General features: G+C 42.7%; 1 long non-coding RNA gene and 1 other non-coding gene across 2 annotated transcripts in view; one reads left to right on the plus strand and one right to left on the minus strand.

The window, feature by feature from the left end:
• Positions 1-17,374, plus strand: part of LOC139185335 (uncharacterized) — a 128,227-nt gene that overhangs the window by 96,860 nt on the left and 13,993 nt on the right. The gene's annotated exons all lie outside the window — the stretch shown is intronic.
• LOC139185537 (U6 spliceosomal RNA) lies at positions 7,688-7,794 on the minus strand. Its single transcript, XR_011569109.1, has one exon. It is a non-coding gene; the product is annotated as a U6 spliceosomal RNA (small nuclear RNA).

The following is a 17,374-nucleotide window of genomic DNA, read 5'->3' on the forward strand; positions in this document are numbered from 1 at the left end:
TGTTGGATCCCACTAAAAAAAAAAAATACCCTGTGTCCAAGGGCAAAGGAGAATCCCCAATAAGATGGTAGGAGGGGTGAAATTGCATTTAGAATCAAACCCCAAACCCACCAGAGACACTTGGAGGGCTCAAACAAAACCTTGTGTGCAACAGGAGACTCCACAGAGACTGAGCCAGACCTCTTTGAGTGTTTGAGTGTCTCCGTGGAGGTACAGGTCAGCAGTGGCCTGCCACAGGGGCAGGTGCTCTGGGTGCAGCAGACCTGTGTATAGCATTAGCCCTCTTGTAGGAGGTGGACATTTATCCCACCATAGAGCCACCAGAACTTACACAGGACTGGGGAAACAGATTCTTGGAGGGCACAGACAAAACCTTGTACACACCAGGACCCAGAGACTCCACAGAGACTGAGCCAGAACTGTGTTTGAATGTCTCCTGTGAAGGTATGGGTCAGCAGTGGCCTGCTGCAGGGGCAGGGGTTCTGGGTGGAGCAGACCTAGATATGGCATAAGCCCTCTTGGAGGAGGTCACCATTAACTCCACCATAGAGCCACCAGGACTTACACAGGACTGGGGAAACAGACTCTTGGAGGGCACAAACAAAACCTGTGAGCACCAGGACCCAGGATAAAGGAGCAGAGACCCCACAAGAGACTGACCCAGACTTTCCTGTGAGTGTCCAGGAGTCTCTGGCGAAGGCATGGGTCCGTGGTGGCCTGGTACAGGGTTGGGGACACTGAGCTGAGCCCTGAAGAATTGATGCTTTTGAACTGTGGTGTTGGAGAAGACTCTTGAGAGTCCCTTGGACTGCAAGGAGATCAAACCAGTCAATCCTAAAGGAAATCAAACCTGAATATTCATTGGAAGGACTGATGCTCAAGCTGAAACTCCAATAATTTGGCCACCTGATGTGAAGAACTGACTCATTGGAAAAGACCCTGATGCTGGGAAAAGTTGAAGGCGGGAGAAGGGGACAAGAAAGGATGAGATGGTTGGATGGCATCACTGACACGATGGACATGAGTTTGAGTAAGGTCCAGGAGTTGGTAATGGACAGGGAAGCCTGGTGTGCTGCAGTCCATGGGGGTCACAAAGAGTTGGACACAACTGAATGACTGAACTGAAGAGTTTCCATCTCTTGAGGGTTCAGATAGAGAGAAAGATAAATGTTTTAATTTGTTTATAAAATATAATTTTGGCAAATTGCTGTCATAATTAGTTTGAGGGGAAGGTTTTTCTTACACCTGGAAAACACAGATTTAACCCAGTAATTTTTTAGATAGAAACCATGAAAGTATAAGCATATTTGCCAGTTCATTCAGTCCTTTTGTTTACCTTTGTGAAGCCATCAGTTTTTCCATTAGAATCCTTACCTAGTTCAGAAACTGGCATGTATCCAAAAGTCCTTTCTATAAATCTTCTTTAAGAGGAAGCATTTTTGTGAAATGTGGTTAGTATTATGACAATATTTTGAGATAGTAACTAGAATTATATCTGATAACATTTTACCCAAATATATAAGGATTTTAGGAACTCTACACAGTTTCTAGGATATCTATATTAGTAACATTTACCATACAATATAACCTGAGACTTGTTACTCACTTGACAATATTCCCCATGTAATTCTGTATACAAAATGAACCTAATTAGTGTAATATCTCTCTTTGGGATGTTTCAGGGGCCCTCTGAAGCATCCCAAAGTTAGCTAGAAATCTTCATTAGAATGATTTAGAAAGTTTTGTCAACAAATATCAAAAAGGTTTAGAACACTCAGTTAGAAGGGATCATAGATCATTGTGAAACAATACTATTCACTTAGCCAGTGTAATAATAAAGGGTTTCAGAACAGATCTTTTAAGAGATAAAGAAACTTAAATCTATTATGAAAGGCAGTTCAATATCTGAAGAAAAGATGTCCTCTTAACAGAGAGAAAAGCTAAATTCAAGTTTTTGCACCAGCCAATTTAAAAGGTAAACTTAATTAACATTATTTTAAACTTGGTCCTCAGCTCAGTTCAGTTCAGTTGCTCAGTCATGTCCGACTCTTTGCAACCCCATGAATCACAGCATGCCAGGCCTCCCTGTCCTTCACCATCTCCTGGAGTTCACTCAGACTCACGTCCATCGGGTCAGCGATGCCATCCAGCCATCTCATCCTCTGTCGTCCCCTTCTCCTCCTGCCCCAAATCCCTCCCAGCATCAGAGTCTTTTCCAATGAGTCAACTCTTCACATGAGGTGGCCAAAGTACTGGAGTTTCAGCTTTAGCATCATTCCTTCCAAAGAAATCACAGGGCTGATCTCCTTCAGAAAGGACTGGTTGGATCTCCTTGCAGGCCAAGGGACTCTCAAGAGTCTTCTCCAACACCACAGTTCAAAAGCATCAATTCTTCAGTGCTCAGCCTTCTTCACAGTCCAATTCTCACATCCATACATGACCACAGGAAAAACCATAGCCTGGACTAGATGAACCTTTGTTGGAAAAGTAATGTCTCTGCTTTTGAATATGCTATCTAGGTTGGTCATAACTTTCCTTCCAAGGAGTAAGCGTCTTTTAATTTCATGGCTGCAGTCACCATCTGTAGTGATTTTGGAGCCCAAAAAAATAAAGTCTGTCACTGTTTCCACTGTTTCCCTATCTATTTCCCATGAAGTAGTGGGACCGGATGCCATGATCTTCGTTTTATGAATGTTGAGCTTTAAGCCAACTTTTTCACTCTCCTCTTTCACTTCCATCAAGAAGCTCTTTAGTTCCTCTTCACTTTCTGCCATAAGGGTGGTGTCATCTGCATATCTGAGGTTATTGATATTTCTCCCGGCAATCTTGATTCCAGCTTGTGTTTCTTCCAGTCCAGCGTTTCTCATGATGTACTCTGCATATAAGTTAAATAAGCAGGGTGACAATATACAGCCTTGATGTACTCCTTTTCCTATTTGGAACCAGTCTGTTGTTCCATGTCCAGTTCTAATTGTTGCTTCCTGACCTGCATACAAATTTCTCAAGAGGCAGATCAGGTGGTCTGGTATTTCCATCTCTTTCAGAATTTTCCACAGTTTATTGTGATCCACACAGTCAAAGGCCTTGGCATAGTCAATAAAGCAGAAATAGATGTTTTTCTGGAACTCTCTTGCTCTTTCCATGATCCAGCAGATGTTGGCAATTTGATCTCTGGTTCCTCTGCCTTTTCTAAAACCACCTTGAACATCAGGAAGTTCACGGTTCACATATTGCTAAAGCCTGGCTTGGAGAATTCTGAGCATTACTTTACTAGCGTGTGAGATGAGTGCAATTGTGCGGTAGTTTGAGCATTCTTTGGCATTGCCGTTCTTTGGAATTGGAATGAAAACTGACCTTTTCCAGTCCTGTTGCCAAATTTGCTGGCATATTGAGTGCAGCACTTTCACAGCATCATCTTTCAGGATTTGGAATAGCTCAACTGGAATTCCATCACCTCCACTAGCTTTATTCGTAGTGATGCTTTCTAAGGCCCACTTGACTTCACATTCCAGGATGTCTGGCTCTAGGTGAGTGATCACACCATTGTGATTATCTGGGTTGTGAAGATCTTTTTTGTACAGTTCTTCTGTGTATTCTTGCCACCTCTTCTTAATATCTTCTGCTTCTGTTAGGTCCATACCATTTCTGTCCTTTATCGAGCCCATCTTTGCATGAAATGTTCCCTTGGTATCTCTGATTTTCTTGAAGAGATCCCTAGTCTTTCCCATTCTGTTGTTTTCCTCTATTTCTTTGCATTGATCACTGAAGAAGGCTTTCTTATCTCTTCTTGCTATTCTTTGGAACTCTGCTTTGAGATGCTTATATCTTTCCTTTTCTCCTTTGCTTTTTGCTTCTCTTCTTTTCACAGCTATTTGTGAGGCCTCCCCAGACAGCCATTTTGCTTTTTTGCATTTCTTTTCCATGGGGATGGTCTTGATCCCTGTCTCCTGTACAATGTCACGAACCTCATTCCATAGTTCATCAGGCACTCTATCTATCAGATCTAGGCCCTGAAATCTATTTCTCACTTCCACTGTATAATCATCAGGGATTTGATTTAGATCATACCTGAATGGTCTAGTGGTTTTCCCTACTTTCTTCAATTTAAGTCTGAATTTGGCAATAAGGAGTTCATGATCTGAGCCACAGTCAGCTCCGGGTCTTGTTTTTGCTGACTGTATAGAGCTTCTCCTGGAGAAGGCAATGGCACCCCACTCCAGTACCCTTGCCTGGAAAATCCCGTGGACGGAGGAGCCTGGTAGGCTGCAGTCCATGGGGTCGCTAGGAGTCGGACACAACTGAGCGACTTCACTTTCACTTTTTACTTTCATGCATTGGACAAGGAAATGGCAACCCACTCCAGTGTTCTTGCCTGGAGAATCCCAGGGACCGGGGAGCCTGCTGCGCTGCCGTCTCTGGGGTCGCACAGAGTCGGACACGACTGAAGCGACTTAGCAGCAGCAGCAGCAGCAGCAGCAGCAGCAGCAGCAGCAGCAGCATAGAGCTTCTCCATCTTTGGCTGCAAAGAATATAATCAACCTGATTTCAGTGTTGACCATCTGGTGATGTCCATGTATAGCGTCTTCTCTTGTGTTTTTGGAAGAGGGTGTTTGTTATGACCAGTGTATTTTCTTGGGAAAACTCTATTAGTCTTTGCTCTGCTTCATTCCATATTCCAAGGCCAAATTTGCCTGTCACTCCAGGTGTTTCTTGACTTCCTGCTTTTGCATTCCAGTCCCCTATAATGAAAAGGACATCTTTTTTGGGTGTTCTAAAAGGTCTTGTAGGTCTTCATAGAACTGTTCAACTTTAGCGTCTTAACATTACTGGTTGGGGCATAGACTTGGATTACTGTGATATTGAATGGTTTGCCTTGGAAACAGAGATCATTCTGTCGTTTTTGAGATTGCATCTAAGTACTGCATTTCAGACTCTTTTATTGACCATAATGACCACTCCATTTCTTCTGAGGGATTCCTGCCAGCAGTAGTAGATATAATGGTCATCTGAGTTAAATTCACCCATTCCAGTCCATTGTAGTTCGCTGATTCCTAGAATGTCGACATTCACTCTTGCCATCTCTTGTTAGTGTCTTTTAATTTCATGGCTGCAATCACCATCTGCAGTGATTTTGGAGCCCCCAAAAATAAAGTCTGACACTCTTTCCACTGTTTCCCCATCTATTTCCCATGAAGTGATGGGACCGGATGCCATGATCTTCGTTTTCTGAATGTTGAGCTTTAAGCCAACTTTTTCACTCTCCTCTTTTACTTTCGTCAAGAGGTTTTTTAGTTCCTCTTCACTTTCTGCCATAAGGGTGGTGTCATCTGCATGTCTGAGGTTACTGATATTTTTCCCAGCAATCTTGATTCCAGCTTGTGTTTCTTCCAGCCCAGCATTTCTCATGATGTACTCTGCATATAAGTTAAATAAGCAGGGTAACAATATACAGCCTTGACGTACTCCTTTTCCTATTTGGAACCAGACATATCTATATTAGTTAGATCAAACAAACATTAATACCAGGTATTTAATACTGAATATTTCCCAGTTCACATGAACCTGTAATTCATTTAGGTTAATTTCTCTTGTATTTAGAATTATTTTACTTGTAACCACTTAATTTTTTTAAAGTTAATTAGATTAGAGCTCATTTACACACAGATCTCAGCAATCAGCATATTATCCAAAAAACAAAGACACACAGAGACATCAGATCAAATCAGATCAGTCGCTCAGTCGTGTCCGACTCTTTGTGACCCCATGAATCACAGCACGCCAGGCCTCCCTGTCCATCACCAACTCCTGGAGTTCACTCAGACTCATGTCCATCGAGTCAGTGATGCCATCCAGCCATCTCATCCTCTGTCGTCCCCTTCTCCTCTTGCCCCCAATCCCTCCCAGCATCAGAGTCTTTTCCAATGAGTCAACTCTTCACATGAGGTGGCCAAAATACTGGAGTTTCAGCTTTAGCATCATTCCTTCCAAAGAAATCCCAGGGCTGATCTCCTTAAGAAAGGACTGGTTGGATCTCCTTGCAGGCCAAGGGACTCTCAAGAGTCTTCTCCAGCACCACAGTTCAAAAGCATCAATTCTTCAGTGCTCAGCCTTCTTCACAGTCCAACTCTCATATCCATACATGACCACAGGAAAAACCATAGCCTGGACTAGACGAACCTTTGTTGGCAAAGTAATGTCTCTGCTTTTGAATATGCTATCTAGGTTGGTCATAACTTTCCTTCCAAGGAGTAAATGTCTTTTAATTTCATGGCTGCAGTCACCATCTGTAGTGATTTTGGAGCCCAGAAAAATAAAGTCTGACACTGTTTCCACTGTTTCCCCATCTATTTCCCATGAAGTGGTGGGACCGGATGCCATGATCTTTGTTTTCTGAATGTTGAGCTTTAAGCCAACTTTTTCACTCTCCACTTTCACTTTCTTTTTTTAAATTTTATTTTATTTTTAAACTTTACATAATTGTATTAGTTTTGCCAAATATCAAAATGAATCCATCACAGGTATACATGTGCTCCCCATCCTGAACCCTCCTCCCTCCTCCCTCCCCATACCATCCCTCTGGGTCGTCCCAGTGCACTAGCCCCAAGCATCCAGTATCGTGCATTGAACCTGGACTGGCATCTCGTTTCATACATGATATTTTACATGTTTCAATGCTATTCTCCCAAATCTTCCCACCCTCTCCCTCTCCCATAGAGTCCATAAGACTGTTCCATGCATCAGTGTCTCTTTTGCTGTCTCGTACACAGGGTTATTGTTATCATCTTTCTAAATTCCATATATATGCGTTAGTATACTGTATTGGTGTTTTTCCTTCTGGCTTACTTCACTCTGTATAATAGGCTCCAGTTTCATCCACCTCATTAGAACTGATTCAAATGTATTCTTTTTAATGGCTGAGTAATACTCCATTGTGTATATGTACCACAGCTTTCTTATCCATTCATCTGCTGATGGACATCTAGGTTGCTTCCATGTCCTGGCTATTATAAACAGTGCTGCAATGAACATTGGGGTACACGTGTCTCTTTCCCTTCTGGTTTCCTCAGTGTGTATGCCCAGCAGTGGGATTGCTGGGTCATAAGGCAGTTCTATTTCCAGTTTTTAAAGGAATCTCCACACTGTTCTCCATGGTGGCTGTACTAGTTTGCATTCCCACCAACAGTGTAAGAGGGTTCCCTTTTCTCCACACCCTCTCCAGCATTTATTGCTTGTAGACTTTTGGATCGCAGCCATTCTGACTGGTATGAAATGGTACCTCATAGTGGTCTTGATTTGCATTTCTCTGATAATGAGTGATGTTGAGCATCTTTTCCTGTGTTTGTTAGCCATCTGTATGTCTTCTTTGGAGAAATGTCTATTTAGTTCTTTGGCCCATTTTTTGATTGGGTTGTTTATTTTTCTGGAGTTGAGCTATAGGAGTTGCTTGTATATTTTTGAGATTAGTTGTTTGTCAGTTGCTTCATTTGCTATTATTTTCTCCCATTCTGAAGGCTGTCTTTTCACCTCGCTAATAGTTTCCTTTGATGTGCAGAAGCTTTTAAGGTTAATTAGATCCCATTTGTTTATTTTTGATTTTATTTCCAATATTCTGGGAGGTGGGTCATAGAGGATCCTGCTGTGATGTATGTCAGAGAGTGTTTTGCCTATGTTCTCCTCTAGGAGTTTTAAAAATATGGAATGCTTCACGAACTTGCGTGTCATCCTTGCGCAGGGGCCATGCTAATCTTCTCTGTATCGTTCCAATTTTAGTATATGTGCTGCCGAAGCGAGCACTCCACTTTCACTTTCATCAAGAGGCTTTTTAGTTCCTCTTCACTTTCTGCCATAGGGGTGGTGTCGTCTGCATAGAGACATCAGATCAGATCAGTCGCTCAGTCGTGTCTGACTCTTTGCGACCCCATGAATCGCAGCATGCCAGGCCTCCCTGTCCATCACCAACTCCCAGAGTTCACTCAGACTCACGTCCATCAAGGATATAGGCATCCTCTACATGCCTATATCCAAATAGACACAAGAGATCCCATAGTTTTGTTTTCCAAACTCAGTTATAAATACTAATTGTAAAAAAAAAAAAAAAAAAATGGTTGGTATAAGATTTTAAAAGGCTTTGTTTGCCCCGTTTTTTTCTCTTGATTTCAGGAATTAGAGATGTTCTAGTTAAGGGATCCAGAGAGCTCTGGTCTAAAGGTATAGGAGGAGTTATTTCTTCAGGGCAAGAATTCTCAAAGAGAATGTTTTTCTTCTAGCTTTCTCTGGAGTCTAAAGAATATTGTGACCACATTGTCAAAAATAGTATATTTCTGTGACCATTGACAAAATTTAGACCAGATAGTTCTTAAATTGGCCCTTGTAACAAGGACAGATTGGTCTCAGCAGGGATTGTCCCTCTGGAGAAGTGTGGGTCTTAGTTTGATCAGCCCCAGGCTGTTGATTATAGGAGGAAGTCCTGGTCATAAGGGAACTTTAGTCCATTTTCCTATCCTATTGTCAATAAAGATCTAATATTTTTAGGCCGTTTTTCTTGTCATAGCTATAGATGGACCAGTCCAAAAAAATTTTGTTTTTCCAAGGGATTCCCAGGTAGAGTGTGGAACCTTAGAGTTAGCAATTCCCATATTAGCTCGAGCAGTATGTACCAGATGGCTGCATGCTCAAAGCAAACCAAACCAGAACTTCACCAGCCAGGAGTCATACTCTGAAACAAAAGGCAAAGAGATGCCCAGAAATCAAAAGCCAAATGGCATAAATGCTGAACGTGACTTCCCAGTTTCACTAGACTTGTGACCTGGCAGAGTCAGTGCTAATATCCTTTTTTAGCTCTGATAATAGTTTCAAGCAATTTCTTGTTTGTTTTCTGTGAAGAAGTTACTCTATCATTTCCTCTTTTAGAAGCTTCTAGATACCAGTCAAAGTAAGCACGGCCAGTCTTTTCTAAATGTGCCCACAAAAATATCGATTTTGAAATATCAAAAGAACCCCAATTTGGCCATTTTAGGTTGAGATCTCTTTTAGTATAATTTCTCCAATTAACTAGATACTTGCAAATATGAACTCCATATGTATTGTACACGAATCTGGCTGGAGTGTTAGTCAGAGGCGGACTTTCTGACACCCCTATGTTTCTGATTTTGAGAGATTCTGTTTCCCATTCTAAGCTGAATTTTTCAGGGAAAAAAATCACTAGTGAACTTGGGTAGTGGGTCCATGTGCTGCTTGTGAGCCTAACTCCTCCAGGAGTCACCCCAGAGTCATTTCAGCTCATCTTACGTGTCTTGGATTCCGCCTCCAGCAATCTAAGACCACCGTGGCTGCTCAGGTCGCTGAATGGCAAGTTCATATGTGCGACCCCCGGATGAGCAAGTATTTTAATTAATGAGTGGATTTCCCTATGTGACCACTGCACAGTATGAGGACTAGGCCTCCACTACTCCTGTAAATTTCTCAGTCACCTGAGAAAACCAAAACCAGCCAGGAGAAGTCTTGTCTCTTTTCTTCAGAGAAAAGCTCTCATTTATTTTCCTCACTTTTATATTGACAAATTCTATAATGGCAGTCAGATTGAGGAAAAGTGTCTGAGCCTCTTACTTAACCACTCAGCCAAAAGCATCCAGTCCCCTACAATGGAGCCACCTCAGCATCTTTCAGCCGAGCCCCAGGTATTCCTTGATTTTTTTCTCCAAGCGAGCCCCCCTACCCAGTACCTTTCCACTGGGTGGGTAATTCCCCTGGCATCTTTCAGCCAGCCTGCCACCCAGTATCTTTTCAGTGGGTGGGAATTTCTCGGTATCTTTCAACCGAGCCCCACTTGGTGTCTTGACCATGAGTGGGTATGCCCTGGATATTTCACCCAGTATCTTTCCTACCGGGAAGGAGCAGGTAACCTGCTCCACCGCCAAACAAAACTCAGAAACTCAACCAATACGGCAGATTCGAGAACCAGATGAGACTTACCCAAATTTTCCTGCACTCCCTAAGGAGGTAGGTGGGCACAAGGGGCTGCTGCTGGTACCAAGGGTCTGGTTCCTTGTGGAGTCCAGTTGAAGGAAGGACATCCACTCTGGGTCCCTTTGTGGTCGCCATAACTGTTGACTTAAAAAAAGATGGACAACTTGAGAGTTCCGAGTTAAGTTTTGTTTGGGGCAAAACGAGGACTGCCTGGGAGGCAGCATCTCAGAAAGCTCTGAGAGACTGCTCCAAGGCAGCAGTGGGGGAAGGCCAATATGTAACGTTCTGGTGAAGGGGGAGTTCAGTGCCATAAAGTACTCATTTTACAAAAGGTTTTTTGTTAGTCATGAGGATCTGATGTCACCATGAAGGGATTCAGTGCTTCTCTAGATATGAGGAGATATAAGGATGAAGACCATAAAATCTGTTCCTAAAAGCATCAATTATCTAAAGACCTGTCACACCAGATTCCCTGGAGCCCAGAGCGCTTCACTCCACTCTGAACTTCCTTAGGGGTTGTTGAAGGTCAACAGCTGCAGCAGCATGGGGTTCAATGTATGCAGAGGCAGATGGCAAATGCCTTTGCTGTTCAGTCATTGGCAGTGCCTTTGGTAAGTGCCATTTTGTAGTTGACAGATTCCTGGGTCAGGAATATCCCCTGGAGAAGGGAATGCAAACCCACTCCAGTATTCTTGTCTGGCAAATCCCATGGACAGAGGAGCCCGGCAGGCTATATCCGTGGGGTCACAGAGTCAGACACGACTGAGCAACTAACACTTTCACTTTCACAGGATCCTGCTCTGTTTCATTTCCTAACAACATTAAGCAGTCTTGTATGATGGAGAAACTATTGACCAGTTCAGTTCAGTCGCTCAGTCATGTCCGACTCTTTGCGACCCCATGAATTGTAGCACGCCAGGCCTCCCTGTCCATCACCAACTCCCGGAGTTCACTCAAACTCACATCCATCGAGTCGGTGATGCCATCCAGCCATCTCATCCTCTGTTGTCCCCTTTTCCTCCTGCCCCCAATCCCTCCCAGCATCAGAGTATTTTCCAATGAGTCAACTCTTCGCATGAGGTGTTACTTAAATCTCTGACTCTGTACACCGTGCTGAATTAGATCCTAGAGGCAGAGTTTTCAGTGAAGTGGAAAAGGAGAGCTTTATTGCTTTTCCAGACAAAGGGAAACATACTGGTTTCTGTATTGGAAAAACTGCCCTTTGGAACCCAGAGAAGGTCATGGAAGCTGGACTCTTGCCTACAAGAGATGGGGGACAGAAAGGCCTCTGTGCCTGGGAGCCCCACAGGCCCCCACTTGATTTCTCAGGGAGGCTTGGATTCTAGATTTGATTTGTCTATAAATGACTGCTTGACCTTAGATAAATTACTCTTGTCAGCTACAAATTGGCACTTGCCAAGAGCATTACCAACGACTGAACAACAAGGGCTTTTGCCATCTGCCTCTGTGGAGATTGAAACCTGTGCTGCTGCAGCTATTGACCTTCAACACCTCCTGAGGGAGTTCAGGGTGGAGTGAGGCACTCTGTGATCCAGGGAATCCGGTGGGACAGGTCTTTAGATAGCTGGATACTTTCAGGAACAGATTTTATGATCTGCATCCTTGCATCTTCTCATATCTAGAAAGGCCCTAAAACCCTTCATGATGACATCAGATCCTTGTGATTAGCAGATAGTCAGTCAGTCCTTTCAGTCTCTCAGTCATGTCTGACCCCAAGGACTGTAGCACACCAGGATTCCCTATCCATCACCAGCTCCCAGAACTTGCTCAAACTCATGTTCATCAAGTTGATGATGCCATCCAACCATCTCATCCTCTGTCATCCCCTTTTCCTCCTGCCTTCAGTTTTTCCCAGCATCAGGGTCTTTTCCAATGAGTCAGTTCTTTGCATCAGGTGGCCAAAGTATTGAGTTTCAGCTTCAGCTACAGTCCTTCCAAAGAATATTCAGGACTCATTTCCTTTAGGTTTTCCTGGTTTGATCTCCTTGCAGTCCAAGGGACTCTCAAGAGTCTTTTCCAACACCATAGTTCAAAAACATCAATTCTTGGGCACTCAGCTTTCTTTATGGTCCAACTCTCACATCCATACATGACTACTTGAAAAACCATAGCTTTACTATATGGACTTTTGTTGGTAAAGTAATGTTCTCTGCTTTTTAATATGCTGTCTAGGTGGGTCATAGCTTTTCTTCCAAGGAGCAAGTGTCCTTTAATTTCATGGCTGCAGCCACCATCTGCAGTGATTTTGGAGTCTAAGAAAATAAAGTCTCTCACTGTTTCCAATGTTTCCCCATCTATTTGCCATGAAGTGATGGGGACAGATGCCATGATGTTTGTTTTTTGAACGTTGAATTTTAAGTCAGCTTTTCCACTCTCTTCTTTCACTTTCATCAAGAGGCTCTTTAGTCTTCTTTGCTTTCTACCATAAGGGTGATGTCGTCTGCATATCTGAGGTTGTTGATCTTTTTCCCAGCAATCTTGATTCCACCTTGTGCTTTATCCAGCTGGGCATGTTGCATGATGTACTCTGCATAGAAGTTAAATAAGCATGGTGGCAATATACAGCATTGACATACTCCTTTCTCAATTTGGAACTAGTCTGTTGTTCCATGTCTAGTTCTAACTGTTGCTTCTTGACCTGCATATAGATGTCTTAGGAGGCAGGCCAGGTGGTCTGGTATTCCCATCTCTTTCAGAATTTTCCACAGTTTGTTGTGATCCACACAGTCAAAGGCTTTGGCATAGTCAATAAAGCAGAAGTAGATGTCTTTCTGGAATTCTCTTGCTTTTTCAATGATTCAACAGATGCTGGCAATTCGATCTCTGGTTCCTCTGCCTTTTCTAAATCCAGCTTGAACATCTGGAAGTTCTTGGTTCACATACTGTTGAAGCCTAGCTTGGAGAAGTTTTAGCAATACTTTGCTAGCATGTGAGATGAGTGCAATTGTGTGGTAGTTTGAACATTCTTTGGCATTGCCTTTCTTTGGGATTGGAATGAAAACTGACCTTTTCCAGTCCTGTGGCCACTGCTGAGTGTTCCAAATTTGCTGGCATATTGAGTGCAGCACTTTCACAGCATCATCTTTCAGGGTTTGAAATAGCTCAACTAGAATTCCATCACCTCCACTAGCTTTGTTTGTAGTGATGCTTCCTAAGGCCCACTTGACTTCACATTCCAGGATGTTTGGCTCTAGGTGAGTGATCACACCATCGTGTTTATCTGGATCATTACAGTCTTTTTTATATAGTTCTTCTGTGTATTCTTGCCATGTCTTCTTAATATCTTCTGCTTCTGTTAGGTCCCTACCATTTCTGTGCTTTATCGAGCCCATCTTTGCATGAAATGTTCCTTTGGTATCTCTAATTTTCTTGAAGACATCTCTAGTCTTTCCCATTCTATTGTTTTCCTCTATTTCTTTGCACTGATCACTGAGGAAGGCTTTCTTATCTCTCCTTGCTATTCTTTGGAACTCTGCATTCAAGTGGGTATATCTTTCCTTTTCTCCATTGCCTTTCGCTTTTCTTCTTTTCTCTGCTGTTTATAAGGCCTCCTCAGAGAACCATTTTGCCTTTCTTATTCTTGGAGATGGTTTTGATCACAGCCTCCTGTACAATGTCAGGAACCTCTGTCCATAGACACTTTAGGCAGTCTATCAGATCTGATCCCTTGAATCTATTTGTCACTTTCACTGTATAATCATAGCGATTTGATTTAGGTCATACCTGAATGGTCTAGTGGTTTTTCCTACTTTCTTCAATTTGTCTGAAGTTTTCAATAAGGAGTTCATAATCTGAGCTACAGTCAACTCCCTGTCTTGATTTTTCTGACTATATAGAGCCTCTTCATCTTCAGCTGCAAAGAATATAATCAATCTGATTTCAGTGTTGACCATCTGGTGATGTTCATGTGTAGAGTCTTCTCTTGTGTTGTTGGAAGAGGGTTTTTGCTGTGACTAGTATGTGCACTTGGCAAAACTCTGTCAGCCTTTACTCTGCTTCATTTTGTACTCCAAGGCCAAACTCGCCTGTTACTCCAGGGATCTCTTTACTTCCTACTTTTGCATTCCATTCCCCAGGATGAAAAGGACTTTTTTTTTTTTTTTTTCTTGGTGTTAGTTCTAGAAGGTCTTGTAGGTCTTCATAGAATCATTCAACTTCAGCTTCTTCCACATTGGTGGTTGGGGCATCAACTTGGATTACTCTGATATTGAATGGTTTTCCTTGGAAACGAACAGAGATCATTCTGTTGTTTCTGAGATTGCACCCATGTACTGCATTTTGGACTCCTTTGTTGACTATGAGGGCCTCTCCATTTCTTCTAAGGGATTTTTGCCCACAGTAATAGATGCAGTAGTCATCTGAATTAAATTCACCCTTTCCAGTCCATTTGGGTTCACTGATTCCTAAAATGTTAATGTTCACTCTTGCCATCTCCTGTTTGCCCACTTCCAGATAATTTTTTGTGAACTCCCCCTTCACCAAAGTCTTATATATTGACCTTCCCCTACTGCCTCTTTGGGGCAGTCTCTCAGAGAGGTGCTTTCTCCTGGGCTGCAACCCTATTTTTGCCCCCAGTAAAACTTAACTCGTGACTCTTAAGTTGTGCAGCTTTTTTTTAGCCGACACTCTATGACTAGAAGACTCTTGAGAGTCCCTTCAGACTGCAAGGAGATCCAGCCAGGAATGCTAAAGGAAATGCTAAAGGAAATCAGTCCTGAATATTCATTGGAAGGACTGATGCTGAAACTGAAACTCCAGTACTTTGGCCACTTGATGTGAAGAACTGACTCATTGGAAAAGACCCTGATGCTGGGAGAGGATGAAATGGTTAGGTAGCATCACTGCCTCAATGGGCATGAATCTGAGCAAACTCTAGGAGATAGTGAAGGACAGAGAAGCTTGGAGTGTGGCAGTCTATGGAGTCACAAAGAGTCAGATACAACTTAGTAACAGAACAACAACAAATAACTAGATCAGTGGCTTCCAATGTTTTTATCACCTCTGAAAACACAAATGCATTTTATACCATGGTCTAATGATTATATATCTCTCTATATAAAACTGAAAACAGTTGTAACATATAGTGCTCATCTTTATGGTTTAGAGTATTATATTAGTTTTCTATTGTGCAACAAATTGCCACCAATGCAATGGTTTAAAACAACATACATTTATTATCTCAATTTTCATAGGTTAAAGTTTTAAGTACAGCTTTAGCTGGATGCTCTGCTCAACTTCTCACAAGCCTATAATCAAATTGTCAACTGGTGCTGCCATCTTACCTGTACTTGGGATATTCTTCCAAGCTCATGGGGTTGTTGGCAGCTTGTTCTTTTTGTTTTTTTCAGGGCCAGCAGGAGAACCTCTCTTTTAAAGGGATTACATAATTAGGTCAGGCCCATCCAGAATAATCTCTCTTTTGATTAATCTCAAAGTCAACTGATTATTGTTGACTGAAGAATAATATACAATGTAAAAGTTTTGAGTTATGTTTTATTTGGAGATCTCATTGAAGACTATAGCCTGAAAGACAGCCTCTTAGATAGCTTTGAGGAACCATTCTGAAGAGGTAAGAGAGGAGACAGGATATATAGAAGATTTTGCCAACAAAACAAAACAAATCATGTAGTCAAAGATAAGATCGCTGCTAATCACAAAAGACAAAAGTCTCAAGTTAATGATTTTAGTTCCTTTTTATCTGTGGTAAGAGACAAGATCCTGGGATCGTTGATATTACTCCTTCAATGTGTATCTTAACAGTCTGGGGCCAGAATTGGTGTTTTTTCCCATCCTGAATCCCCCTCAGGAATGCTGCAGTGCTGATGGTGGGCAAAAGTCATTGTTTACTGAAATGGCAGGCAATGCTTTTGGGTCTGCATTATGAATCTTGATTATGTTGCAAGATCCCTTCCTTTGCCATGTAACTGTTGCAGGAAAGGGGATGTCTACCAGGGTCTGAGAGCAGGCTCTTGTCTAACATTCAGAAATGAATTGTTGGAGGAGACACACATGTTGACAAAGCAAGAGATTTTACTGGGAAAGGGTGCCCGGACATAGAGCAGCGGGGTAAGGGAACCCAGGAGAACTTCTCTGCCACATGGCTTACAGCCTCGAAGTTTATGGTGATGAGGTTAGTTTCTGAGTTGTCTCTGGCCAGTCACTCTGAGTCAGGGTCCTTCCTGGTGGTGGACGCATCACTCAACCAAGATGGATTCCAGCCAGAAGGATTCTGGGAGGTTGGTGGGACACATGGATTAGAGGCTCCTCTCTCCTTTTGATCTTTTCTGAATTCTTCTGGTTGGTGGTAGCTTGTTAGTTCCTCATTCCTTACCAGGACTTCCTGTTTAAGATAACTCATGCAAGTGGTTACTATGGTGCCTGGCCAGAGTGGGCAGTTTTAGCCAGTGGTTCTCCTAACATGACTACCATAATGTTGGGAATGATGTTCTATCATGTTCAGAGGTTCTGCCCACACTCAAGGGGAGGGCAAGACAAAAGGTCACTGGGGATGTGATCTGAGAATTCTGCCTACCACAAATAGGATGTACTCTGGTATTTTCTACTTTTTTCTTTCCTTTAAAAAATTAGATTTTTTTCTTTTTGGTCACCCAACTAATGGATTAGGACCACTAGTTTGAAAACCTTATACTGGATATTTTTAAGCACCAAGAATTCATGTTCTTAAGCACATCTTAGATGCTTGGGTGTGTAGAGGGCTCTGGTCATAGGGCAGGAGACAATTGTATTAATAACTTGTGCAGAGAGCATGAGGTTATCAGTGGTAACTTGATTGAACTTCTTTGGCTCTGATCCTCACAGAGAACTCCTGTTCTTCCATCTTGGGAGGAGAGCCTCTCAGCATGCTGGTGGAGCTTATCTGGACACCTCTCAAGAGGGAGGAACAATCAGGGCAAGCTCAGAAGCAGTCAGCTGTCATGGATTCTGCCTGGCTCATTAGTTCAAAGGAATGCCTGGGAGGCAGGGTGATGTAGGGGAGCAGGAAGCAGACCCAGGCCCAACACACCGACCAGCTTTGTGACCTGCTCAGGACAAGCCTCTTTTCTGGGCCTCAGTTTCCACCTCTGAAAAGAGATGCTGAAGGACTGTTCACGTATTCAGAACATTTGTGAATCTGAAAGGAAGCAGAACTGCCATATTTCTTAGAGGCTGAGTCAGGAAGGGGACCACCTCCAACAGGTGGCTTCATTCTGCTGGCCGTTAACTGAGTGTTGAGAAGTGAGAAGCCAGACTGTGAACTCCCCAGGATCAGGAATGAAGGCCTCCCCACAGAACCTGGCATCCAAATCTTTGTTTAGCTAAACAAGGGAACTCTGGAATGATTTTTGTTGCTGTTTGTTTTTTTAAGCTCTGGAGTCCCAGATTCCAC

The sequence above is a fragment of the Bos indicus genome, chromosome 10, assembly GCF_029378745.1.
Source record: "Bos indicus isolate NIAB-ARS_2022 breed Sahiwal x Tharparkar chromosome 10, NIAB-ARS_B.indTharparkar_mat_pri_1.0, whole genome shotgun sequence".
Lineage (NCBI taxonomy): Eukaryota > Metazoa > Chordata > Mammalia > Artiodactyla > Bovidae > Bos > Bos indicus.